Raw genomic sequence first — 27,490 nt, forward strand, 5'->3', positions numbered from 1 at the left:
CTGATTGCATTTGTTAAGAATGCCAGTTTGCTATAGTACTGCTATACAATCTGTACTGCTAACAAACAAAACCAAACCCAAAGAAGTAATATACAGAGGTGTTATTCCACAATTTATACAAGATATTCTGTCTCCTGGGTTTTAATTTTTTTAAAAAAGGAATAGAACAGTACTTATGCCATAATTTTTGTGTGATTTCTCTTTGTTTCAATTGGTTGGTTAGTGGTCTTTGTCTGAAGTGTATTACTTACACAGAACCATAAATGCGCATGGTGCCTTACATATAAGCATGCCAGATTCTATGCTGCAGAATGTGTAATTTGATCAAAACAGACAGGCGTAATGTTTTAGATTTCAAAATCCACATATCTGTCTGCCTACCTCTGTTTAGTTACTTGATTTACCACAGTCATTTTCAATGCCTGTATCACTGTAGTATCTGGCCAGCCTACAAATGGATGAAATTCTACATCTCTTTGCCATTTTAGACCCAAAATAGATCAGCCCTGTAACTATAGTGATGATCAGTGTTGGACAACATACCAGATTGATTACAGCATGCAGAGACAGATATTTCACGGTGCTTTTCACAGCAAATGCCACTTACAGTAGAAGATGTCTTGCCTCACCTTCCAAGCATTTCTACCAAGAGTGCTCAAAATCAGTTCTACATTTGCCATCAGGAGAGGCTGCAAAGATATGTCATCCACCAGGTGAACTTGTCTGATACCCACCCTAAGTCCCAAAGTGCTGATCAGTGAGAAGTCCAGGCTGGTATCATAAAGAGCAACATTGGGATACTCCACTGATGTGGCACTGATGAAATAAGAGGCTTCACGCAGTTCCCTCATTGCTGACCACTGAACAACACCACATCATCCCAAAACAGCCCAGGACCTTACTGTGACAGGACTTTGCTGGTGTGAAATTACAGCTTCAAATACCGTTGAGGTCACTGGTGACAGAAAGCCCCACGGAATCCGGCAGCTACTGGATGATCTGAAGGAAACTGAGCTTCAGCCTCTTCCCAAGTGTTTCATGCTGTAAGATCCACCCTTAGCACTTTGTCAGCTGCCTGCTTGGAAATGATAGATGAAAGTCTTAGAAGTCAAGGCCCTGGTCCTGAGAATGTTTCCTGATCCACTGAAGTAAGTACTGTGAGGCTATTTTTCTGGTCTAGGCATGTGTTGGCCCAGAGATTGAGATTTTAGAGGTTGTCCTTTCCACTTACAGGCCAAGTTACACTTGAGAGAGGAAGGCTGAGCAATGTCTATGGCTTTCACACTTCTGAAGGGTGAGCAATGTCTGAGCAATGGCTTTCAGCCTCAAACATTAACAGCTGGTAGTAAAGAGCTCATTCGAAAATCGTGATTTGTTCCCATTCACTGTGGCTTTAACAAAATCAAACCCATTTTGCCAACTAGGACGGTGCATAAATAAATAACTAACTCATAGCAGCTACGATGCCAGTGCTTGCCAGAACTGTATATAGCAGTTCCCAGAGACCACTGGGAAGTTCTAGAGAAAAAAGAATTTTAAAATAACATTTTAAGTACAATTTTTAATCCAACTGATAAATTACAATGTAACCGCACCTGTGGACTTGTTTAAGTAGAATAAATGTGGAATAAATGGAATATTGATATCAAGCAAATATATAACATGATGGATCAGAAATATATTCTTCTCCATGCTATCTATCTTCTAAGCACTACAGATTTGGGGAAGTGATTTGCCTTGCATCTTGAAATTTGATACACATTCATTTCCACACTATTCCTGATTTATAAGGATTATGAATCAAAGAACCATGAGCCTTGCTAAAGCAAGAGAAAGAATTGACTCCTGTGTATTGTGTGCCTGCTCTTTTGAAGAAAGAGAAAACTATGCAATGCCAAGTGCATTAAATTCCTATTGCAATTACTAGTTTAGAGTCTTTTGGTTTAAAATTGCTAATCGTGTAGCAGGTCCCATTGTTACACTACGGACTGGATGTCCAAGTACTTTGTGCTTGATACAAATGTCTGTTCTGAAAATCTGGCCTCAGTTATGGAGGCTAAGAAGTGTTGAAAGTCTGTCCATTATTTTAATTGCTAAACTCATCTTATAATTGAACATGAAAGTATAATAGAGACACAGATCTCCTTAAAATATGAAGATACATTGAAGAACTCTTGCCCTGTCCTCACAATGTTTCCTTGTACCCATGGAAGAAACTCCAGCTGGAATTGTTAGCTTTAGAAGGTTTCCTGATAGGTCACATTGCCCAGTTCAGAGGTGATATGGGTTTTACTTTTGAGAACTAGAAGAGTTATGAGATGTACTGCCTTGTTCTCTGCCTACAAGGATACTTTGCATCCAAATGCTTGGTTTGAATCATTCTCAGAAAGGCTCCTGGAGATCTGTTTTGCTTTGCAAAATATTGATTGAAGTATCATCTTTATAACCAATTTATAGTTGTGGATGTACTCCTGTACACTAGTTCAAACTGAGTTTAATAGCCTTTTTTTCTATTAAGATACATATGTTTTTTGTTGCAAGAAAGAACAGTAATATTCTGTTCACTGAACTACAGGATATCCTGAGTTGGAAGGGACCCAGAAGAAATACGGAGTCCAACTCCTGGCCCTGCACAGGACAGCCCCCAGAATCACACCTGGTTCCTGAGAGCCTTGCCCAAACACTTATTCAACTCCGTCAGGCTTGGTGCTGTGACCACTTCCCTGGGGAGCCTGTTCCAGTGCCCAGCCACCCTTTGGGTGACAAATGTTTTCCCAACATCCAGCCTAAACCTCTACTGACACACAGCTTCATGCCATTCCCTCAGGTCCTGTCACCGATCCCCACAGAGATCAGTGCCTGGCCCTCTATTGCCATTCAAGAGGAAGTTGTAGACGGTGATGAAGTCTTCCCTCAGTCTCTCTTCAGCTGAACAGACCAAGCTCCTCATACGGCTTCCCCTCTAGACCCTTCTCCATCTTTATTACTCTTATTTGGATGCTCTCTAATAGCTTAATATCTTTCTTATATTGTGGTGCTCGAAACTGCCACAATATTCAAGGTGAGGCTACCCCAGTGCAGAGCAGAGCTGCACAATCCCCTCCCTTGCCTGGCCGGTGATGCTTTGCCTGATGTCCCCCAGGACATGGTTGTCTCTCCTGGCTGCCAGGGCACTGCTGATTTATATTTGACTTGCCATCCACCAGGACCCTGAGGTCGTTTTCCCAGCACTGCTCTCCAGCACCTCATTGCCCAGTCTGAAAAAAAATCAGTGGTTGCCCCATCCCAGGTGCAGAATCCAGCACTTGCTCTTACTGTGAACTTCATATGGTTGGTGATTGCCGAGCCCTCTAACTTTTCCAGGTCTCTCTGCAGGGCCTCTCTGTCTTTGAGGGAATCAACAGTTTCTCTCAATTTAGTATCATCATCAAATTTATTTAGTGTACCTTTGAGTCCTGTGTCCAAGTAATTTATAAACATGTTGAAGACCACTAGCCCTGGAATGGAGCCCTGTGGAACCCACTAGTGACAGGATGCCGATCTGATGTCACCTCATTTGTGCCCAACCTGACAGCCAGCTGCTCACCCACCATGCGATGTGTTTATCCAGCTCTGTGCTGAACATTTTGTCCAGCAGGATCCTATGAGAAACAGTATCAAAAACTTTACTAAAATCCTAAAACTAAATCAGCTGGTTTCCCTTGATCCACTAGATGGGTTACCTTGTTGCAAAGGGAAATTAGGTTTGACCAGCAGGACTTTCCCCTCATAAAGCCATGCTGGCTATGACTGATGACTACATTGTTTTTCAGGTATTTTTCAATACCTCCCAGAATAATCTCTTCCATAATTTTCTCAGTCACTAAAGAGAGACTGAGAGGCCTGCAGTTTCCATGGAGGCACCTATGAAAAGTACCCTTCTTTCTTTAATTAAAAGAGGGGGTTATGATGTGTGGGATAGAGACTGTCTTGCCCTAGGTGAACCCTCTGACCCAGAAGGAACTTTATTCACCTCACCAGGTGGGTCGGGACAACCCCCGGTGTTAACACAGGCTGGGGGATGAACAGACCAAGAGCAGCCCTGCTGAGAAGGACTTGGGGGACCTGGTGAGTGAGAGGCTGGACATGAGCCATCGATGTGCACTCACAGCCCAGATATCCAAGTATGTCCTGGGCTGCATCCAAAACATTGTGGGCAGCAGGTGAGGGAGGGGATTCTGCCCCTCTGCTCTGCTCTGGTGAGACCCCACCTGCAGTGCTGCATCCAGCTCTGGGGTCCCAGCACAGGAAGGACATAGACCTGTTGGAGCAACTCCAGAGGAAACCACCAAGGTGATCAGGGGGATGGAGCACCTGTGCTATGAGGAAAGGCTGAAAGTTGTGGGATTGTTCACCCTGGAGAGGAGAAGGCTTTGGAACCTAATTTTGGCCTTCCAGTATCTGAAGGGTGCCCCTAAGAAAGATGGAGAGGGACTTTTTACAAGGTATGCAGTGATGTGACAAGGGGGAATGGCTTCAAACTGAAAGAGAGCAGGTTTAGATTAGATACTAGGAAAAAGTTCTTTACTGTGAGGTTGGTAAGGCACTGGAACAAGTTGCTCAGAGAAGTTGTGGATGCCCCATCCCTGAAGGTGTTCAAGGCCAGGTTGGATGGGGCTCTGAGCGACCTGGTCTCATGGAAGGTGTCCAAGGTGTCCTGCTCATGGCAGGGAAGTTGGAACTGGATGATCTTTAAGATCCCTTACAACCCACACCACTCTATGGTTCTATAGTCAGTCTGTCCAGCTTCAGGCCCTCATACCTGTCTTATAAGGTACTAAACCTATTTGTCAACCACCAGTCTTCAGGAAGAACAGGAGCCTTCTTTCTTGTGTGCGCACTGACAAGGTTCTGATCTTTGTATTGAACAGACTTCTGAGTTACTGCTTGACATGCTACAGAGCCCACCTGCATCTCTGCTGTCATGGCAGGTCAAGACTCCTGAGACTGTGAGGACAGAAACAGGCTGCACAGCATTGGTGAGGATGAGCAAGACATAGGTAAGATATTCTCAGAGACTCTGCAGTCTCAGGAGTCTCAACATGGATTTTAAACAACATCATTAGATGTATTTGATGCTTTTGAACATCAGATAAAATAGCAGACATGTCTATAAAAAGAAGATAATTTGATTTTCCAAAAGGAACTGGTGAATCTGAGCTGTGGATTCAAACTTTGTGTGCCCCACTCTGGATAATTTTAGAGTTTTTTAGAGATTGGAGTCTTTGTAATGTATCTAAACTTGATACTCTAAAAATGTAGTAACATTTGAAAGCCTGTAACTCTTAATTTAGTGGAGCAGTATACAAGATGCTCACGAAATGACAAAGCTTTAAAACAATCTGGACCAACTTCCATACAGAGAAAAATAATTCTAAATTGTATTACTAATTTCATATAAATTTACAATCCAGAGGATATAGCCATTAAAATATAAATGTGACATAGGATGCTTCTGAAGCTAAGGTAGAAAATCCTTTTGCAAATGGGCATGTCTTGTAGTATATGAAATGAGTGATTAAGTAGGGGTCCTAGGCTGGTACAAAAAGATACAAGAGTGCTTGGAAAGGATTAATAGCAGGTAAATGACCTCATGTTTTCTGTTTTTCTTGGTAACATACAAATGATTAAATACAAAAAATATTTTGATTTATTGGATTAAATTGTATCGTGTTATAATTATGCATTTCCTGATTATAATTGTACAGCTTCTCAGAGTAGCTGATGTGATGGAGAAGTGAACTGACCTTTTATTTCAGATTTAACAGTCCTGGTTTAAGGATGAGTGAAAGATCTGTGTCCAAATTAATTATTAATTAATAATGAGATAAACTATATATTTGCTTTTCATTGGCACTACAGATTATTAGTTATTCAGTACACTCTGTTATGTGTAGTAGTCATTACTTAGTGACTAATTACAGTGATGATTTGTGTGATATTTGAAATGTTGGTCACTTTGTTCATTGTTGCCATGAAATGCAGATAACTTCATGTACAGTCTGTATGATGGTATTGCATGCTGTATGATGCAAACACATATTAGCCTGACATTTTCTGATCCTCTTTTTGACAGTGTCTTGGAGATATTTGTAAATTATCAATGTCCTTGATTATCAGTGAATATTCCTCAGCTCACTTTTTAGTTCACTAATTTATATGTGTAATTTCTATGTGGAGTCAAGGGAAAACAACATTTTTCCATGAAAAGCTTTATTGACTGATGGAAATTTGAGAGACAGGAATTCCATTGGTGGGTAGTTGTCATAGCCAGTGTACATATTAGAAAACCAAACTCTAATTTTGGGAGAACAAGGTCTGTGATTTCTTTCAGAATTCAATTTTGAAAGACAAAATTCTGGCCCGTCCTCAAGGTACTAGTGCACTTTTTATCCTTTCTGGAGCCAAACAAAATATTTAATGTATTTTAAAAGAATGTTGTGAACTACTAATTTTAGGAGCTGTGTATGGCAAGTGACACGAAAATATGCCAGTAGACATCTACCGTGTGCTGTTGTTATATACACATGCTATTACCAGAATTCTCTTGGCTGACGATAGCTTTGAACAAACTGTTGGGGTGTGTTGGATGTGATTTGAGTGTGCCTGCTAAACTCTGCTTCTCAGGACTGAGGCGGGGATCCCTTGTGGGCCTTGACGGTACAAATTCAGCAGTGGCTTTCCTGAGCCACGGCTGCACAGATGCTGAGCTGAACAAGAAGCATCCATCAAACTGCGTGCCTGAAATATTAGGCGCCTCTAAGATTTACTTAGCAGTGTGTTTACACAGAGGTCACGAGGCTTGAATGTTTTGACCGAAAATCTGCTGACGAGTTACTTCAGATATCTAAATCCTTTTATGGGTCTGAGTCATAGGCTTGGATCTGCAACATGAAAGCTGTGAGCAGACTGCTGCATCTTTACAGGGACGAGGTTCTGGATTGACAGTCATCATTAGATTCATGATTAACTACTAGATGACTTGTCAATCTCTGATGGGAAGAGTTAAGTATCATGGTCTCCCAGTAGACCCTATTCTGTGGACTAAAATGGTGCATAGGTCTGGAGCAGATTCTCTTCTCCCTTTCTCCCCTTCCAGGAAGATGAATTTCACCCACAGGGATTGGGAGCTCACGGGGACTGAGAAATAGCATTGGCAATACTAATTTTCTAACATGAGTTAAGACCAACATTTCTCCTGAGTTAAACAAGGAAAGAAGGCTCTAGTGAATCAGAGGATGAATCAAACGTCATGAGTATAAACAAAATAAATAATCATTTGAAAGAAGGCAAGCACTTTATACCACTAAGACAATAAATACAGAGAGATCAGTGAGAGATTTGTGATCCTCTCTGTATTCTGCTGTTCTTTTAATTTTTATTAGTTTAGGTGGTGATGTTTACTCACCAGTTTACACTAAATGGAAACATGGTATTCATGAATCATTGATCTTAGTTTGGTATTAGGAATGAAAATCAAATCCTCATTGGAAAAATGATAATGCAGAACCTAATTAAGCAAATATGTGAAAAGATATACAAGAAGAAAACATCTCCTATTTTAGAATTGCTAAACAACACCAAATACCTAGCCAGGGGGCTGCAGATCAGGCTGCAGCATGTGCCTCATTTTGTGAAAACCAGAAAGCTCTTATACCCAAATCTTGCACAGTCTGCATAAGACAGGATGTTTGCAAGACCCTTTGGGCTGATCAGAAAGAATGAAGCTTCATTATTCACTCTCTCATGTGCCAGTGGCATGTGGCAAGTCTGGAGTATTCTGTCTGTGGTCATACCTGTGAACACAACCTAGTAGCTTCTCTTCCACATCTTTATGGTGGTTTGCTAGACCCACTCCTCATCCACTCCCCTGAGCTACTTAGGCGGAAAGAGTCATAGAATCACAGAATCATAGAATCAGCTGGGTTGGAAAGGACCTCTGAGATCATCAAGTCCAACCCTTGAATCCTGTGGTTTTATTAATGTTGTGCTTTGTGAATGACATCAGAAAAAATTGTGTACACCACCAGTAGACTTGACTTCTCTTCCTAATCCACACAATTGCTACACTGACTGCCAACAGACAGCCCATGGGGAAACCTGTAAGATGTAAGATCCATCATAAGATCTACGGTAACTGACCAAGGTATTGGACATACATGGGCATGTTATGTGTTTCATGAAGTGGCCTCTGACTGAACCTGTGGCTGTATTTTCTGTCTGGATGAACTGTACATTTGGTCTTGAACCTTGCCTTGGGGCATCCTTTGCATATGCAAGATGCATATAACCTTTATGCCTGTAGATGGAAGGTAAGAGCTCTTGACATAGAGCAGCAGAGGTCTGCTCTGTGCACAGCTGTATTTTATATGTGTATATATAAATAAATAAATGCATAAATATTTTCATTTGAAATTAGTGTATTCTCCATGAAGGATACTTAGAATCCTGTATAGCTTTTTTTCTGACTCATAAGTAATACAGTGGAAGAAATCAGAATCTAGTATGAAAAGTCCACATGATCACAATTGCTTAAGATGATCTACAGGTCTTTTTGTGGTATTGAAATATACTATTTTTCTTCCCCTCCTTTTTTTTTGGTTGGTTGTTTGGTTGGTTGGGTTTTTTTAACTTTTTTATTATAGTGTTCTTAATTGACTCCATCTTGGCCCAGAATCAGCATTTCTAGAATATCCAAAATTACATATTTATGGAACTGAAGTACTAAAGGTGTACAATTTGTTCTTTAAAATTTGGCTCCCCTTGTAGTCTTCACTTATAAACCCAGATAAATAGAAGAACACATGCCTGGCTGAAACGCAGAATCCTTGCATTTCTGCCTAATTGCTTCCTCATTGCAGTCCTCTTCCAACACTTCCCCTTCTGCTTTTTTTTCAAGACTGTGAAGACATTTCTGCCTGGCTTCATGTTTGGCAGATGATTGAAGATAACTGCTAGATAAACTTGGTTACCACTTAGGGACCCTGTAAGACAATAGCTATCCAAGCTTCTGCAGGATGTCAAGACAAGGCCTTGGCCAGAATAAATCTCGTTCCTGTTAAACTTAATCTTTTATATGGAACATTTTTGATAAGTCAGTAGGAAAAAAAAATCACATTTTAAATAACACACTCAAAGTACCCCAGCCAAGAATCCAGGGACTAATTTGCTTAAGGCCAAATGGCAGGCTTGTGCAGGTAGGCAAGCATGCTTACCAGAGGAGGAAAATGCTGAACCAGCCGTTACAGGCAGTGCCAGCTGTGGCATATGCCAGCACTGGCACTATTTTTCTAGGCAGATATACATCAGCTATCTAACTGTTCCAAGAGATGTAAATCAATCTTGTTAATTATCAGAGAACATGGTCAATTGCTTTCTTATAGTTTTGATTTATTACTTTTTGCTCCAAATCTTACAAACCAGAACAAGCAGCATACTGTGGTTGCTTATATGTTAGTGTTTCCTATGCAGTAATTGATGTATATACTACTTGCATGTGAATACACTCGTTCTGTAGTACTACCTTCAAAAGGTAATGCTTTGACCATGACAGAAGAATTTTGTCTAGATGACAGATTCAGAAATGTACACAACCTATCCAATTTTATCTGAAAAGTGCTTTTTAAAACATAGAAGTCTAGAGAATTCAGCAAGAAAAGGTTGACATTTAACCTGTGTTTGCATAGGAACTGCTTATTAGCACTAGAGCTATAAAGGCAAAGATTTGCAGTTTATATGTATAACAAAGCCACCGTGGCCTCCCACTCACCTGGCCCCAGGGGAAACAAGCTATTATCCAGAAAAAAATGTTGTCTCTCCTAGTAAGGTCTTTTGTCTGTATAGCTACTTCGGGTAGGGCTGTATATTCTTCTTAACTTCAGTGTCTTCCCAAACAAATTCCTTGTAGTGTAAAGCTAGATGAGTATTGGATTTTCACTTGTAATATCTGCACTTGGAGGTTATTTCCTTGTGTCAGACTTCCCTGTGTTAAGGAAACTTTGCTGTCTGACCATTCAGGAGCCACTCTGAAAGTTATACGTACACCACCTGAGCTGGGACCTGAGCTGGGACTGAAGCCCCTTGGCAGTGGTGACTCCAGGTAGCTGATGGAGGCCCCGCTTGACCCCCACATATCCCACTCTCACACAGTCAGACCAGGTTTCCTTACCAACTCGACCCCAGGTTTCCCACAGCAAAGTCTCAGATCTCTGGATCCTTAAAGTAATTTTGTCAAGGTGCAACAACAGAATAACAGCTCGAGCTGGTGCTTCTGAGGGGGGACCCTGAACAAAGGGACCTCTGGGCTTTATACCCTCACAGTCTGTATGGGGGCAAGTGTGGGGTCTTCTTGCTGAGTCCTTGGCTCCTGTGGTGTCTCTGAGTTCCCTCATCTGGCTGTGCACAGGTCCCTGTGCCCTTTGTTATGCAAAGGGTCAGAACCAGTTCATGGCCTCTTGCCTGGGGCTCCTACTACCCGTAGGCTTTCTCACTGCAGCTGCACACAGAGCTACCTGCATTGCAGGTACTCTTCAACACCAGAGACATAATTCCTTCTAGTTTCCTAGCAGATACTCCTCCTTAGGTATGATCTTTTGGCTCAAATTGCCTTCTGAAATGTTTCATTTGAACTGATTCATCTCCTTAGCCTCTTCACCTAGTCAACTGCAAATTTTCTAGGAGATTCCTGCCACAGATAATATCACATTGTGAAGAGGAACAGCCTATAATATTTCATTAATATAATACGATTCACCATTTGTTTGGTATTGCATTGGTTGCTATACAATTGCCTGCTAGAATGAACTCTGGGCTGTTTCCAATAGTCTGACTCATCACTTACTAGCCGCGGCACTTAGGTGAACTTATGTGTGCTGAGATATGCACTACAGCAAAGAAAATTCAAGCTCGGAGCTGAAACAAAACCCTTCAGCAAACCTCTGAAGAATGGTAGAAGTGAGAGGTTTCTGTAGAGCACATCCTACAGGAGACTCCTTTTAAGCCAGTGAACTGGCCCAAGTCCTCATTTCCAGTGTTTGGCTGAAGTTGCCAGTGCAGCCTGTTAGGAGTCTCCTTGACACAACTTTGGTAAACTTTGGCTTTCCTTGACAAGGTCTGGAAGCAGTTTTTGAGTGCAGTCTAGGAATTGTTCCAAGTGCACAGTGTGGCTGACAAGGTGAGAAGGAGGACAAAGGTAGATGAAGAGCTCTCTACTGATTTGTTCAGCACTGTGGAGGTATTGAGTATGAGGTTTGTCTCAGGAAGACAGGAGCAAAGACCTTTTATTGCCTTAAGGAGTCTGCTAGCAATGTTCCATCTCTTCTGAGGAAGGTATTTGTATTCATTGATGTTCCTCACTTGCAGACTTACGGCATAGGCTCGGTATATCTGGGCTAGCAGAGCAGGGTAGAGTAGACCTGGTCTAAATAGCACTTCGACCTTACACTTTTCATTTAGTGAAGGACATCTTGGATATACCTGCTGGTAGCACATGCTGGTCAACTTGCTGAGCAACCATGTTTTGAGGGGGGTTAGTGAAATCAGTTGCCTGCTCCTGGATCTGCTGGCCTGAAGTACAAGCTCTGCAAAGTTGTGCTAGTCCTTAAGGCAACAAAATTTGCTTTGCCTAATCTGCTGAAAAAAATGTGGACAGGATCTGGTCAGAAGAGAAGCTGGGGCTGGTAGGCAGTGTAGTGTGCTTTGGACCTGAGGAAGTTTATCTACAATTTCCTACTGGTGCTTTGCCTCCCAGTTGGTAAAGTTTTGGTAAAAACAGGTATTAAAATCAAAGTGACCTTGGGAAGTGAATTTGAACATGGTTGGAGAGTATTTGTGTAGAAAATGTTAACTTCATTAAAAAAATTGGGTTTGGGCAGGTCCTTCAGAGACCATCTAGTCAAACCTCATACCCAAGCTGGATTAAGTGGCTCAGAGGCTGGTCTGGCTGAGGCCAAGACACCTACAAGGATGGATTTTCTGTATCTTTTTGGGGCATTTGTGCTGGTGCTTAACCAGTCCCCTGGTGAACATTTTCTCCTTATATCCAATCATAATTGCTTTGTTGCAAGCTGGGACACTTGACTCTCTTTTCCTCATGGAGTATTAGAGAAGAGCCTGTTTTCATATTTTTTTACAATCCTTTCTATTTTAATGATGAAAATTCTCTGTACATGGCTGCTGTTGTTCCATGGGGTGGGACTGTTGTTCCCAGGATGCAGGTTATCAGTTGGGCATGTCCAACAGCACATTTGCCCACTGTGGCTCTGGCTTTCCTACAGCTTTTTCTATTGAATGGGTGGCAAAATCAGAGCTCAATACAAAATCACTTAGTTTGTGCTATGCCCAGGATGATCTTAAGTCAGCCTGTGACTCTAATGATATGTATTGAATATTTCTATAAGACAAATACACTTTCTTTGCTCCAGTAGTAAGGTCGCCCATTTGAAGCGACTGAATTATTATTTTAAGCTGACACTACACTGTAGAAAACTATCATGTGCCTTTGTGCTATTTCTAGTTCCATTCACCATGCTGGTGGAGCTCAGTAAGATCTCCATATCTGGGCAGGAATGGGGTAGGTTTAGGAACTGGCTGCTTTGTTCAGCATTTTCCTTGCAAAACCTAGAGGAAGCCAGTGCAGTCTGTCTGCAAGGCTTCTTATTACATACTGTGTTGTGTGGTTTCCCTATGGAAAATATATGGCTGGAAAGAATGTCCTGTGTTGAACCACTAGAATGTAAAGAATTTGGGAATCTGGTTTCCTTCCATAGCTCTGTATTCACTCTTCAGAAGAAAACCTCATCAGAAACAAAAGGCTCTTTGACTGGGGTTATTATCTTCTTTATTTTTGCTCCTTTATTATACTGGGATTATTATCTCCTTTATTTGCTATTTACAAGGCAGTCTTTTCTAATATTCTAAGAATGTTCAGTAATTTTTCATAAGAAAGGAATTGCTGTAGAGTCTGAAGGTTAGAATAAAAACTTCCATGTAAACAGATTCTATTTTGTAAATAAAATATTTTAAAAAAATTGTAAAATCATGAAATGCAGCTCAGAAAAGAAGACATTTTCATTCTTTGATAATGTACATGCTGTACATGGAGGTCACAAAGGAATAAAGGGAAAAACACTGAAATAATCAATCTTCCAGTTGAATGATGTTCCTGAAATGAACATTTTAACCTGGTTTGCATGCTGTGAATTCTCAAATCCTTAATTCTTTACCTCAGGAAACCAGAATTGTTTGACAAGAACATGACTGACATTTATAAACAGCAAATAATATGGTTTCAAAATACAGTCTTCAAGGAAAGCCCATACAACCATTAGTAGAACATTAGAATTCTTTCCCACTAGTTCTGTGTTTTGGCAAGATGTTTCCTTGGATGCTGGGAACCATCAACTGCAGATGGACTGGAACAACCCAAGAGGGAACATCTGAAGTGATTTTTTGCACGTTGCTGTAAGTCACTCTTCTGTTTTAAATTAGCAAGATCTAAAACATCGTGGTAGCAGATGTCCATCTCTGAGACCAAACATTTCAGAATGGAAATCTCTCTGTGTGTCTCCTGCTCTGCATACATAATATTAACAGCACACAAACATATCTAAGAAAATTTTACACCTATGTTGAATTACTGAACTTTATTTGAATTTTATTTACACAAAAGTTAGTAGTATTAAGAGCGTTATTAACAATAAAAGTGTTAAAAAACTTGTCATGCCTGACTAAGGGCCTATGAATATATGTGAAAGTCAAAATAATGAATATACGTGATAGTCAAAATAATCATTCCTTATCTTTTTTGTTTTGCTACCCATATTCATTACTACAGAGGAATATGAGTTATCCTTTGGCCAAAAGCTTCTCATTTTTGCATGAAAACCTGTGTTTCACAAAACGTGGGCCATAACAGGATCAGGGGAAGTGAATGCTGGAACATATTTTGTGTAGGATGAAATAAAAATACTTTGAGTTTCCAAAAAAAGTTTATATTTCCCTCAAGTAAGGTGAGTTTAGCACCTGGTATTGGTATTTAATAGTGATTGAAAATGGTCAGGGATTACACTTATCACAAGATGAAGCTTCTCATTTGACAATCAGAAATTAATCAGAAGCATTAATTAGACCAATGATCTTAATTTTCTCAATTTATTCTAGAAATTTAGAATAGATCTTACATTTTCAAAAGGTGAAGAAGGAATCTGGAAAATGTAACACAGAAGCATACACACATTCCTTTTTTTCCCTTTCAAATAAATATTTTAAAAACAATAGGTTTTTTATTAATTTGAACAATACCAAAATGCAGCACGCTTGAGAAGAATGACTATCTTAATACTGAGAGCTGGGAGAGTTAACTTCAGACAGTGACCTGAAAAACACATGTAGACTCACAATCCTTTATTTTATTTGCACTCATGGCAGTGTTTATCTGTGGGAACTGCCTGAGAGGAGTAAGCTATTTTTGAGGACTCCCCATAGCTAGTGTTAGTTTGCTGTTTCCATTTCAACCCAGGTGTTTAGCTGGTGTGTGGAATCCTGAGAACTACTGAGAGCAAGAGAAACTTGAGCAAGTTCTATGCTTTGAGACTTTTTTTTTTTTTTAAATTAGAACAAGATCAAGTTTCTGTCTCTAAGTACAGAAGAAACAGGAGGAAATTGGAAAATTTCTTCCATGAAGTAGCATTCATTTGTCGGGATTTGTGCTATTTTTCCTTTCTTTAAATATCTGTTGTACTTTTTTGGTGTCTTGTCCACCTTTTTATCTCTTCTAGTACTAGAAGCATTGCACTGGAGACTGAGTGCCTCTGTCTCTTTCCCAGTCCTCTTCAGTTGCTCATGAGTGTCTTTGAGTCATCCTAGTAGGAATCTGGCAGTATCATGCATCCCACTGCCTCCTCCATGCATTTGATGCACCCTCCACCCGTGATGATCCCTTCAGAGACATGCCCACATTTTTCATCCTGGCAGACAGCCCACTTTCCCACTAAGTTGGCTCTGGGGATGGCCCATCGATGTCTTCTAAGGAGTCATGTAAACCTGCTTCTTTTGCTGTTCATATGAAAGTCTTCCCCTGCATTTTCCTCCTTCTGTTTGCACATCATTTTATGATTTGGCCCCCTTTCCATTATTTTATGTCTATCATCCTTATGCTACCTTCTATTTCATCCCTTCCTATTTTTCTTATTTCTTCTCCACCCTCTTCTGGGAAGAGTTGCTTCATAGTTCTCATTTTCTGTTTTCCCTTAGTACAGCCAATTCCTTCCTTGAGGATATCTTTGCTTTGGTAGTTTTATTCCTTCTTTTCTTCTGTTCTTACATTTTTCCAGAGGCAATCCATCTAAGTCACGGTATTCTTTTGCTCTTCTCTACTAAGTACCTCTCAGTCTTGAGTTACCTACCTATTTTCTGCTACTTCACAATGATAAATCTCTACTGAATTCTGTTACTCTCTCCGGTTGCGTTTAAGTCTTGAGTCTCATAATTTGTTGCCTTGGTTAGGCCAAATTTTTCAAAATAATGGTTTGTGCCAGATACCCCTCTGCAGACACAATGGATATCTTTCTCTTTTTTGTCATGCCAAATCTTAGGTCATGTCCAGGTGTCTTTTTCTGTGTTTTATCACTGCAAACTTCTTCCTTTTTGCTGGCCTTAAAAAAGAAAAACAGTGTCTCCCAATATTTCTTTCATGGTCTTCACTTTACTAGCATGGTGTCTTGACTATGGTTGGATGCCAGGTATCCACAAAAGCTGCTCTGTCACTGCCCTCTGCAACTGGACTGGGAGAAAAAATTTAGCAAAAGGCTAAATTTTGAGTTGAGATAAGGGCAGGAAAGGTCATTCACTAATCACCATCATGGGCAAAAGAGAATCGACTTGGGGAAATTACTTGAACTTATTAGCATTCAAAATCAGAGCAGGATGATGAGAACACCTCCCCCTCACTCCTCTCTCCTTCCCAGGCTCTACCTCCTTCCTTCCAGCAGCGCAGGAATAGAGGGGAGACAGGAATGGGGGTTACAGTCAGTTCATCACAGTTTTTTTTCTGCCACTGCTTAGGGAGAGGAGTCCTTCCCTTGCTCCAGAGTGGGGTCTCTCCCGTGGGAGACAGTCCTCCATAAATTTCTCCAACATCAGTCTATCCGATGGGCAACAGTTCTCCACAAAGTGTTGCACTTGGGGTCACTTTTCCATGGGGTACAGTCCTTCAGGAACAGGTTGCTCCAGCACGGGTCCCTCATAGGGTCAGAAGTCCTACCAGGAACCTGCTCCAGCGGCAGTTCCTTACTGAGTGGATCTGCAGGTCCCTGCCAGGAACCTGCTCCAGCACAGGCTTCCCATGGGTTCACAGCTCTTTCTTGGGCATCCACCTGACCCAGCATGGGCTCCTCCACGGGCTGCAGGTGGATCTCTGCACCCTGGTGGTCCTTCACAGGCTGCAGGGGCACAGCTGCCTCACCATGGTCTGCAGAACAGGCTGCAGGGGAATCTCTGCTCTGGAACCTGGAGCACCTCCTGCTCCTCCTTCTTAACTGTCCTTGGGGTCTGCAGAGCTGTTCCTCTCACATATTCTCACTCTGTTCTTCTCTTCTATGCTAAAAATATTTTTCTGTCTTAAATATGTTGTCCCAGAGGTATTACCACTGTCATTGATGGGCTCAGCCTTGGCCAGCAGTGGATCTGTCTTGGAGCTGGCTGGCATTGACTTTATTGAATGGGGTGGGAAGCTTCTGGCATCTTCTCACAGAAGCCCCCCTGTAGTCCCACTCCTACCAAAACCTGGCAATGCAAACCCAATAAAACTAGTCACTTTTCATGAAATGGAACATGAATGACATAACTATGAAAGTCATGCTTCTTTCCTCCTGCATGACAAAAGTAGCTGAGGTCCTGCTTTAAATCTGAAATTTGATGATGTTAACTGTGGAAACTCAAGCTGTACAATTAGTTGTCACCTTTTGCAAAATTAAAGGCAAATATATGGGATCATATGTAAAATTCAATTACTAGCATCTGTTTCAGTACTATATTGTAGGGGAACAAAAGGAGAAAGATAGATTCAGAAAGATCCACGGCTAGGTAGTATTGATTAATACAACTCCATTGCTAAGGAGATGTTCCTCTACTCAGGACATTGCCATTAGAATTGGAAAGATTTTTTGAAAAACAGCAATTTAGGTCATCAGTAATATCTGAATGTTATCAAACACAAACACCTGCACCTATTAAAACATCGAGACTTAGAAGAGAATGAACTGGATAGTCTACAATTTTCAAGAAGTTCCAGCTTTGGCCATTTAAGCACAAAGTAAAGTTCAGATTTTTGGACAGGCACATTCATGTTCAACATTCAACAAGCAGTCATAGTTCCCAGTGACAGATCACTGCTTAGTCCTCACTGAATCTGGATGACAGAGGTTGTGCACCAGGCTAGGCAGAAATTGATGTTCCAGAAATAATGCTTTTACCATAAGTTATACATTTATGTTTGTTTTGATGAAAACGAAAGGCCCAGATTTTCACATAGTCCCTGTGACTTGAAAATAACTTCAAAATGGTAATTCCAAGTGTCAGTCCTCATAATGCTGTTTCTGACTTCTAAACTAGATAATCCAAAATTATCACCCTTAGAAGGCAACTGAAATAGTTCTTTTCTTCCTGCTAAATATTAGAGCTCACCTGCAAGATTCCTTTCAAATGACCAGTTCTACAAATTATTAATAACAGGAGCATCTGCAACAGATTAACTGTTAAACTCCATTCTGCTTACCAAAGAACACAGATTTTTGCACTCCTTTTATTGAACAATATGCAGTTTATTGCTTCAAAAATTCTCTTGTTTCAATTTATTGCAGTGAGACGTGGCCCTCTTTGAAGGAATTAACACTGAAAGTGAAAATTCTTATCATCCTCTGTCTTGCCTCACTTTTTGTCTTACTGAGCAGTCTGCTTCTGCTGCTGCAGGGAGCTTTCTTGTAGTGACCTTATGTTTGACCTTTCTCATGGCACAGGTTACTCAAGGCAATCAGGACTGTGATTTGGAGGACAGCGTTATGTGTGGCCATTTAAGCTGTAAGTTAATTCTGCTTCTTGAATCATCATTAAACATCTTACAAAGATTCCTGCACTGAGAGAGGGGTGTATATTTGCTAGTGAGTAAGCAGTATGATAAAGGCTTTGAGCCACTGGTGCTGCTCCTGGGAAGGAGACGCAGTGTTGCAGGACAAGGTGTTGACCTTGGTGACAAGCCATAATTTTCAGATCACGTTTCAACAAATCATGTGCTTCCTCCCTCCTTCCCTTTTCTAGCATTTCCATCTCCTTTGCCCAGGGAAGAAACTCAGACATTTTCTGTATTGCTACACAAGGACATTCACATTCATATTCATTTTCTTCTCTTCCATGAGTTTTTCCCCTTGGAATACAATTTTGAGCAGAGTTTAGAGGAGAGAGGGCTGCTGCGGTACAAGATGTTAATTGGCATGAGCAATGACAACAGGAGTAGGTCTCTCAGTGAGGTTTCTGGTTTGCTCAGTCACAGAGTAATACAGAAATTCTCTTGGATTCTTGAATGCTACAGATGGAAAAGTCACATTCGGTCATCTGGTTCATCCATCTGAGAGCACAGGGTTATTCAGCAGGACATATGTTTCTAATATTTTGTCCAACCTATTTCTGTAGTCTGGGTGATAGTCATGGGGCTTTCACCGTCCCCAAAGGAACAATATTCTATGGCTAATCAAATTTTAATGCTGGGAATATTTTTTCCTGCTAAAGGTTTTCAATATGTTAATTTTATTTTGTTACATTTGCTTATCTCTCCTAAACATTCCTCCCAGTTCTTGTTTTTAAGTTCTTCATCCATATCTTTGCTCCTATAAGACTATGGTATTTTAAACAAGGCAAGTTGTTGACACCTATCTTTATTTTTGCCTGGTACGTTGCCATATAAAACCTTGTGTTCATTATTGTATCATTTAATCTTCAGACTTAAACATTTCAGAGAGTTGAGCTGTATCAAAGAACTGTATGAGGCAAAAATACTCATGCTCCCTTCCATGTTAATATAATCAGTACAGTCATTCAGTTGAAGCTCTACATGCCTATGTTTGAAGCAAGGGTGGGAAATTTGGCAGGAAGCATGGGTGCTTACAACCAAGGTGCGTCTCTTGACATCACTGAAAAATGTATTTTAGACAAATGATAAATCCAAAAAAAGAAGTCATCTCTCAGGGGTGCAGTGGGAACTTGTCAGAGTTTGGCTGTTGCCTTCTGAGTGTGGAAGACTCTCTGTCCAGCTGTGGCTGCTGTGGGATGGGCAGAGCCTGACTGTGCAGAAATCCCTCCAAAAGGCAGTTGCCCAACTTGTCTAAGGACATAGGGCACCCTGCCTGATCTTGGCACAAAACAGACAGGAGATCAGGAGAGGAAAGGAAGAGAAGTAATAGAAGAGAAAGAAAGGGAGGAAGAGAGGTCTGAGCCAGGAAGAAGAGGAGATGAGACCAGTCAAGGGGAACAGTATAGACCAGGCATAGGAAGGAGTATGAAACTCCATGTTATATGGTCCCCTCCAGAACCAGGCATATGATAATCATTAGGAAGGCATGTACTTCTGTACCCTATGGAGATGAGCATCTTTTTTTTTTTGGTCCTAGTTTTACAGACCTATTTTTTAGTTTCAGGCTCTTTTTTGCCTGAATTGACCCCTAAGTAGCTCCATTCCCATCTGTCACCTTCTGTTCCTTGTTTTCCTGAGCACCTTTCTATTCCTGTTTTCCATATTTCCTACCTCCCCATCTGCAAGTCTTAGCTGAACATTTTTTACCTCTCCCACAGCTTACACTCCTCTTCCTTTCCACAGCTACTTATTGTATATGTTAACAATTGTAGTGCTGTATTCTTCTGTTAGGTACTGTGAAGTACAGTGAAATATCGAGAATGACTGACTTGTACATAGTGATAGGGATCATGTCTACTGTCATTTCAGTAACTGTGAACATACCACGAAGAATCTCTCTCAAAAAATATTTTCTAACATTTTCTCATTTCAATGGCCATTTCAGTATTGTGTTTAATACCAGTTCTGGGTTTTGAGAAAATCAAGATTTTATCAAAATATATAAAATCAAGATTTTATCAAAATTGTTCTCTTGACCTAGATGAGAAGAAGCAAAAATTAACATTGCTGTTATGCTTTGAAGGAGAATACAGTTTGCTATATCAGTGCCCTTTTTGTAAAAGAGGTAAGCTAGCTGATGTTTTGCCTCCAGGGTAGGCTAAAAGGTTGCCAGATATTAAGGGTAAAGTTGTCAATTACAATATTTGAGTAACTTTCACTGCCTTGAACATTACTAGGCCAGTCATAAAGCAACAGGAAGTTGCATTTCTTAGTTTCCTTGCTGCCAGTATCAACGCTGCTTTTTAAGATCATGGCTTAAGATCTGAAATCACTGGAAATTCATCTGCTGGGTCATAGAGAAACCTCTTATTGTTGAACATGATATGTTTATTCTACTGCAGCACCAATGGCATGTAGGGAAATGTACTTGGTGATTTTGGAGCTCTTAATTGTTTATCATCTAATTCCTAATGTATGGAATTATGCTACTCTTTGATTTCTTTGCAATACTTGTGTTCTTTGATTCCTTTGCAGGCAGTCATTTCAAGGAGCAAATATTGCTAACACCACAACTGAAAGAAAAGATAAACAAGTTGTACTGGTTAAACCATTCCCAAATCCAAGCTGTAATATCTCCTTGGGTGTTACTTACTTTTGTTTTCTTAATATAATCCTGGATTTGGAGTCTTGCTAATGAATGAATGGAATACCTCTACTTTGCAGAAATTATTGTATTTAACCAGCTGTGTTTCAGGATCTAATGTGCCAGGATTTATTTTGACCTATCACTAAGGTGGTTGTGATTACATCAAATACAAGGTGCACATTTCAAAAAAAGCTGTGCATAGTAATCTGGTGTTAAGGAGTAACACAAATCCTTTAAAATATCAGAGTTCACTCTGTTCAAGATCTACCCATTAGTAAGGGAATATTAAGGAAATATTCTTCTTTTAAAAGAATATTCATCTTCAAAAGAAGATGATAGCTTCTTTTTGCTGTCCATTTGAAAATGTTTTATATTGAACTCTCAAAACCACATTTGCCAAAAACCTGACTATACTGTCAACTGTCTTTGCTAAATTCTTTTGCTATTTTGATAGATTATGTAGCTAGCATTATATCAACGATGAAGAAAATAAGTTTAAAAATGGGATGAATTCATTGTTTGATATTTATGAGAAATAAATAAATTTGTTCTTGCTGAAATTAGAGGCAGATAAACTCCTTTCACCTCTATTTACCCTTGCAAGAAAGTAATGCAGTTAATTATCTCTATCACATGCACACCAACATACGTTGTACTCTTTCATTTACTGAAGCAATTCAATTGTGTGCATAAATAAAAGAGAGACTTCTACTCACAGCTAGAATTTAGACTGGCAGTTCTTTATTTTTCATGCAGCCCAGCAATCTCTGTAGCATGGGAGTGCCAGCCTTTCTTCTTTGAGTCGGCACTGTGGGAAGGGTGTTGAAAGCTGTGTCCTGAGGACAGAACTGGGCACAGAGCATGAGTGAATTACTCATTCCTATGTGCATAAAGATTCCCTTGAAAGACAACAGCGTCTTGAAGCAAACTGCCCTTGGTGCTCCTCCTATGCACTTCACCTTACACAGAGTAATGGCATGAAAGCCACCATCTAATCCTAATTACATAGGCTGAGTCACTGCAACTGCACAATCCTATTCACAGCTTTCTTGTTTTCCCTTCCTGTTCTCCCTGCTTGTGTCTTTCTTGAAGTGTCTAACAAGGACCTCTGGACAAAGTCTGTCTACTGCTCTGTATTATTTCATTATCTAGTGCAATGTGTTTGTGAGGCTACTGGTAAACTAAAGGGAGAACATTAATTATAGAGGAAGCAGTTTTCACATAAAAAATCTGACAAAAGAAGATGCCACTGCCAACATAACTGCCTTAGACTTCAAGGTGTGTGGTCTGGGATAGGACCAGGTCAAATAATTAACGGCTGCATTGGAAAGAATGTTAGCATTGGCTAAAAAACAGGTAAGGGATTAATAGACACCTGCATAGTTCTCTGGTGATTTGTATAAGCCTTTCTGTTTTGTATTTCTTTTCCTCTGAAACATTTAGACTGTCCAGAATAAACTTCTTATCATTACATCTTTCTTCTTGAACAGGAAGAAGATATCAACAGGAAAAGCATTTGTTTAATCTAAGGGTTAAGCAGGAATTACATCAGACCTTTTCAGCTCTGGTGGTCTCTCATTCCCATGAAAGGATAACAGAACCTTGAGCTGGCTGCATTGAAAATGACTAAGTCTCCAAATCTGGATTTCCAGAATGCAGTTTAAGAAAGGACAGTCTCTTTAGATATCACCTGTCAGAGGGGACAAGAAAGCCAGCCTAAAAGCCAAGACTGGAAAAAGTAGAAGGCCCAGGAAGGCCATAAAGAGACATTCACAGGAGAGGCGAGAAAGGTCAGGCAAGGAACTGATCAGACTCAGTAAGCCTGAAAGCTGCTGGACCTAAGATTTGGGACCAGAAAAACTACTTGATGGATATTCTTGGTGGAAGGACAGATGGAACAGATGGATTCATTTATTCATCTAAACTTATAATGAATCTTTAAGGATGATTCCTCAGTCCAAGAATCTTGCAAAAAATAAGATGACTGCAGTGCAGCCAGACAAAAATTTAGGTAATCAGGTTCAAAACTACACTTCTTTAAATCCTCCTCTGTTGATCTCTCATTGCTGTTGTCCCTCTTGTAACTGTTTGCCTCTTTACACGTACACAGGAACCTCAAGTTTGTCATGGCAGAGGAACTTGGTGTCCAGCTCATGCCCATTCATATATACAGTTGGTTTGGATTTTTGAATGCACGTGTGCCTAAGCCTCCTGAGATCCTGGTCTAGAGATATTTTAGAACAAAGTTCTGCACAGACCAGTGCCCAAAGGTGTTTACCATAGACAGTAACATATATGAGAGCTGCATTTCTAACCAAAGCTGCCCAGAAATTCATCCCAAACAGAGACAGAAATGGACACTTCTTGACAGAGATACTGCACCCACTGATGACAAATTCTTTGGAAATGCCTAAATTTTGGAGAGATTACATGATTTAAGAACATTAAGAACACTAATTTTGACCCTGATATCTCTAACAACAAATGAAGAATGGATTGTGAAGGCATTTGGTGTCATGAGTACTGTGCCTCTGGACCCAGGAGGAACTGTCTCCTAGCAGAATCTTAGGCTGTTTTGTTAAAAGTGTTGTGTTATTGACACAATGCTAATCAACTTCTTTTCGTGATCTCAAGAAATGTAGCATTCAACAGATTGGTTAATTTGAAATCAAGGTATGGATAAACCAAACCACCTAGTAACTGGCTAATATGCAAACAAGTAGTATTTCTGAAGTCTTTGTTACCTCAGGTTTCCTGCCATACTCTCCAGCTGCTACTTAAAAATTTCTGCTTGTATTACTACCAAATTGCATATTTTAAAAAGTCATCATGCAAAAGCTGGCTGATTAAAAGCAAGTTACTCATCAAATGCATTACAGCTTTCATGAGTATCTATCTCATAGCTGCCGGAAGAGTTATTTTGCTATAGTGGCATTTTCATTATATCTTTGATTTTAGCTTGTTTATCAAGCTTCATTTCTTCAAGGATTAGTTGTCTTATAAGTATATCCATCATTCTTTTGATTTTGCCAACCAATTTTCTTGAGGGAGGAAATCTGGCCTGAAAACAGTGCTAAAGATCATCAACTTGTCCCTTTAAAACTCATATTTAATTTTTAAGCTTTTGCTACATAGAGTTGAATTCTTACTGATCAAAGACCCTCTCTTTTGTACCTAATTTGCCAGAGCAATTAATTATCTCTGATACATTGCTATTTGACTTTTTTTGTTATTTCTTTTCCACCTATCTGTGATTACGAAAACCTTTCATGTTTCTGGAAGAAAGAATATTGCAGTGTTGTTTTGTGAAGTAAACATTCAGAGCTTCCATGCTTATTCTTTGGGATGAAATAGAGCTCACAGATCTCTGTGCCATCCCTGATATATGAGTTATGGAAGATTCAATCCAGTCTGGGGACTTCAGAAGGCTTTTGAAACCCCAGATACAACTGACACTTCCCTTTTCCATGAGGATTCACTATCAGTGAATTGTGTGAACAGAAAATTGTCTTGCTACAGCTCTAGAATAACTTCTTCTTAGCATCAGTAATATTTATAGCATCTATAAAATTAAACTCATATTAACTCATGTTGTCAGCCTTTTGTTTTGAACAAAACCAACATTATTTCCAGAGAAAGATGGCACAGTGCTGTCAATATGGTATCGAACATTGAAATATGTACTGTGTTCATTATCAATGTTATCAAGATTCGAGATTGTATAAGTGATCACAATAAATTAAAATAATACTCACCATTTAGCTGGTTATAAAAATCTTTGAGCAACACTTAAGAGGCTTAATCTGCAAACAAGCCTAGTCTGTAGACACGCTGTTTGAAGTGAGCTAGGGTTACAACTTCAATAACATTGTTCCACCTTCCCTTTTAACTTAAAAAAAAAATAAATCAGTTAACATAACCCTGTTTTAAGAATCTGTGTGGGACTATATTCCTCTTGAAAGTAGCATTGTGTACCTCTGATACAATCAGCCAACTGTAATCCAAAACATCTATCTTCCCAGAAACAGGCCTAGACACAACAAACCTCCTGATAACAACAGGGGAATTATTTTCTCTCCCAAATACTTTCCTTTACAGATTTTAAGGAAAATCAGTTATCATCTAATATTTCTGTAGAAACTAGAAATACATTGTCATGCAGGGAATCCATCTTTTCTCTTAAAACAACACTGGATACAAGTGCTGCAACATTCAGTTTTGCAAGCATGCCAACAAGAAGCTAAAAAGAATGGTTTGCCACTACCACAGGGCTGCTTGCAATTTGGATCCCTGACAGACACATTTCAGGGAAGACAAAGACACAAAACCAGCTCATTAATCTGATTTTTTTTATTTTTGTAGAAAAAAAAAGAAAGTGTCTTGATTCTTTGTATGTTGGGTCTCCCTTATGATGGTAAACCTGTTTCTCAATCCTTTTCCAGTTCCAACAAAGTGACGTTGCTAGAATAGCATAGGTTTTTGCACTCAAGAGGGGGCAACAACAAATAACCATGCAAAACTATTGTTTCCTTTCAACACTGAATGAGGAGTTCTCAGTCACTCAGTCTTCTCTGTCACAGAGATCATTGTTACTACAGATACTACTGGGAGAGTAATACAATAATATGTAGCTCTAGAAAGGGTAAAGTATACTCTGTCCATTAAACTCAGTCCAAACATGTCAGAAAGATGAAAAGCCCTTTGAACTTCTGGCATGAATAATTTCTCATTATGTTGGTCATACGTACCCTCTGATTACTTAACCAAAGGAATACGGAACAAAAACAATGGTCACCTTCTACTCATTCAGTGGCAGACTTGTTATCACAAGATGTATTTATCATCTCCAGGGCACTGGTTATGGCTTCTCATTGACCATGGCTGTCATCCCAGATAATAATGAATTGGAAGTATATTCCAATGAACATAAAGCAACAAATGCAAAACTATTAGAAGAAACGAGATAGCTGGCCATTGTTTCCAGTAATAATGTTATAGACTTCAATAAAGATCCGTCAAGTATGAAATGCAACAGCCAGTTTTCTTTACAGGAAAAATCACTATGGTTAATTTACACTGATTTATTATTTATTTTCTGTTGGCTATTTTCTATTTACTGCCTTTTGAAAATAATTGTTGTGTAGCATAATGTTTCCAGTTGTTTCATGAAATTAGTATTAGGAAATAGACCTTGACAGAGATATTTTTCAACTACAGTGTGCTTAATCAATAAAATAGAGGTAGGCTTAAAAGAAGTGAAGGTAGAACTTCCACAGCAGCTGGACATGTACTAAGTTACCCATTTCTGAAACAAAAATTACTCAGGTTTTCTCATACAAATAAATGTAAAATTATTTATTTAACTTTTCCTTATAATGACTTTTCAGGTTCAAAACCGGAATGCAGACAAGCATAGAGAATATGATAAGCATAGACTGCATCAGTGAAGCTGGTCCGTAATCATCCCATGAAGAACAGGAGAGACTGAGATGGTCATCTACATTTTTAATACTTTAGAGGTATCACTATCTATCTGTTCTTACATAAAGCAGAAAAACCCTAAACCGATAAACAAAATATTGCTAGTCATTAAAATTAATTAAAACAATTCAGATCAGGTCTGCCATAGAACGCAACAACTTCAGTTAGACTTGGTTAGACAGTAAATAGAAGAATTGTCTAGTGTTTTCTACAGAAACTTCAAAGTCTTCTTGCTGTTGTTTTCTTCTTTTTTTTTTTTTTTTTTTTTGTTATTGTTTTGGATTTTTTGTTTGCATGTGCACACAGTCAGCCTATGTCTGTATAAAATTTAATAATTGCTGCCCAAAAAGGTAACAAAGAATCCTAATTCAAAGTCAGGTCTTCTTTTCTTCACTGAAACAAAGTTACCAAGCATCAGAATGACTCAATCATACCCGTTTGCTCTTTCTTGCTGTTGTAATCAGAGTGTGCAACTCATAAAACATTTTTAAACAATAAAGTTCCAGCATCAAGAAAAAGTGGATGCTTTTCTCTAGTTTGATTTTTCCAAATGGATCCCCAAATGCAGATAGCCTGCTCCTCAGAAGAAAATGATGCTCAGTGTCCCACAACAGCGAAATAAACAAAATTCTTCTGTCTAAAGACTGTATCCTAAATCTCTTCCATTCACAAGTTCCTCATAATCTTTTTACGGTGTCACTGAGACCATTTTATCTGGAATGCATTTTGCTTGTGACATAGAACTGGTTCTGGATTTAAATCTAGCAGATGAATCCACAGGATGCCATGCTGTTGGTGTGCTTAGTTTACATGGGAAGTGCTGTTTCAGAGCCAGATATAGGCATGTGAAGAAAAGTAGATAATTTGCATGGAAAAGCTGAATTTTCAGGGCCTTGTTGCATTGTCTGTGCCAGGGCTCTGGATGTGTAGCGTTGATGTTTCATCCCCTGTGGTGACCACCAGCCTCTCTTCTGCAAGCCAAGGCAACCAAATAGTGCCTGGCTTTCCCTACCCCCAGTCTGTGTCTTGGACAGAGCCCCACTCTGCTCCACACTGATTAGGAAAAATTCAGTTTTACTTACCCTTATTAGTCTTAATTTAACCCAAAATTTATGTACAAGAGCATAGGAGATTTAGGAGGATATATCGGCTCTCAACTAAGCTGAGTTAGAATGAAGTACTGTGAAACTGCTTACCTTTAA

The 27,490-nt window shown here is 39.7% G+C and overlaps 1 long non-coding RNA gene across 2 annotated transcripts; it reads left to right on the plus strand.

Annotated features, from left to right (window-relative positions):
* Positions 1 to 1,034: 1,034 nt before the first annotated feature.
* LOC108496175 lies at positions 1,035 to 26,788 on the plus strand. 2 transcript variants are annotated; one of them, XR_001874371.1, is made up of 3 exons: positions 1,035 to 1,148; positions 4,911 to 5,039; positions 26,195 to 26,788. It is a non-coding gene; the product is annotated as an uncharacterized LOC108496175 (long non-coding RNA). The 2 variants fall into 2 exon arrangements; XR_001874372.1 differs by lacking the exon at positions 1,035 to 1,148 and adding an exon at positions 1,234 to 1,294.
* The last annotated feature ends 702 nt before the right edge of the window (positions 26,789 to 27,490 follow it).

The sequence above is a fragment of the Lepidothrix coronata genome, unplaced genomic scaffold (assembly GCF_001604755.1).
Source record: "Lepidothrix coronata isolate B3197 unplaced genomic scaffold, Lepidothrix_coronata-1.0 Scaffold37, whole genome shotgun sequence".
NCBI classification, from domain to species: domain Eukaryota; kingdom Metazoa; phylum Chordata; class Aves; order Passeriformes; family Pipridae; genus Lepidothrix; species Lepidothrix coronata.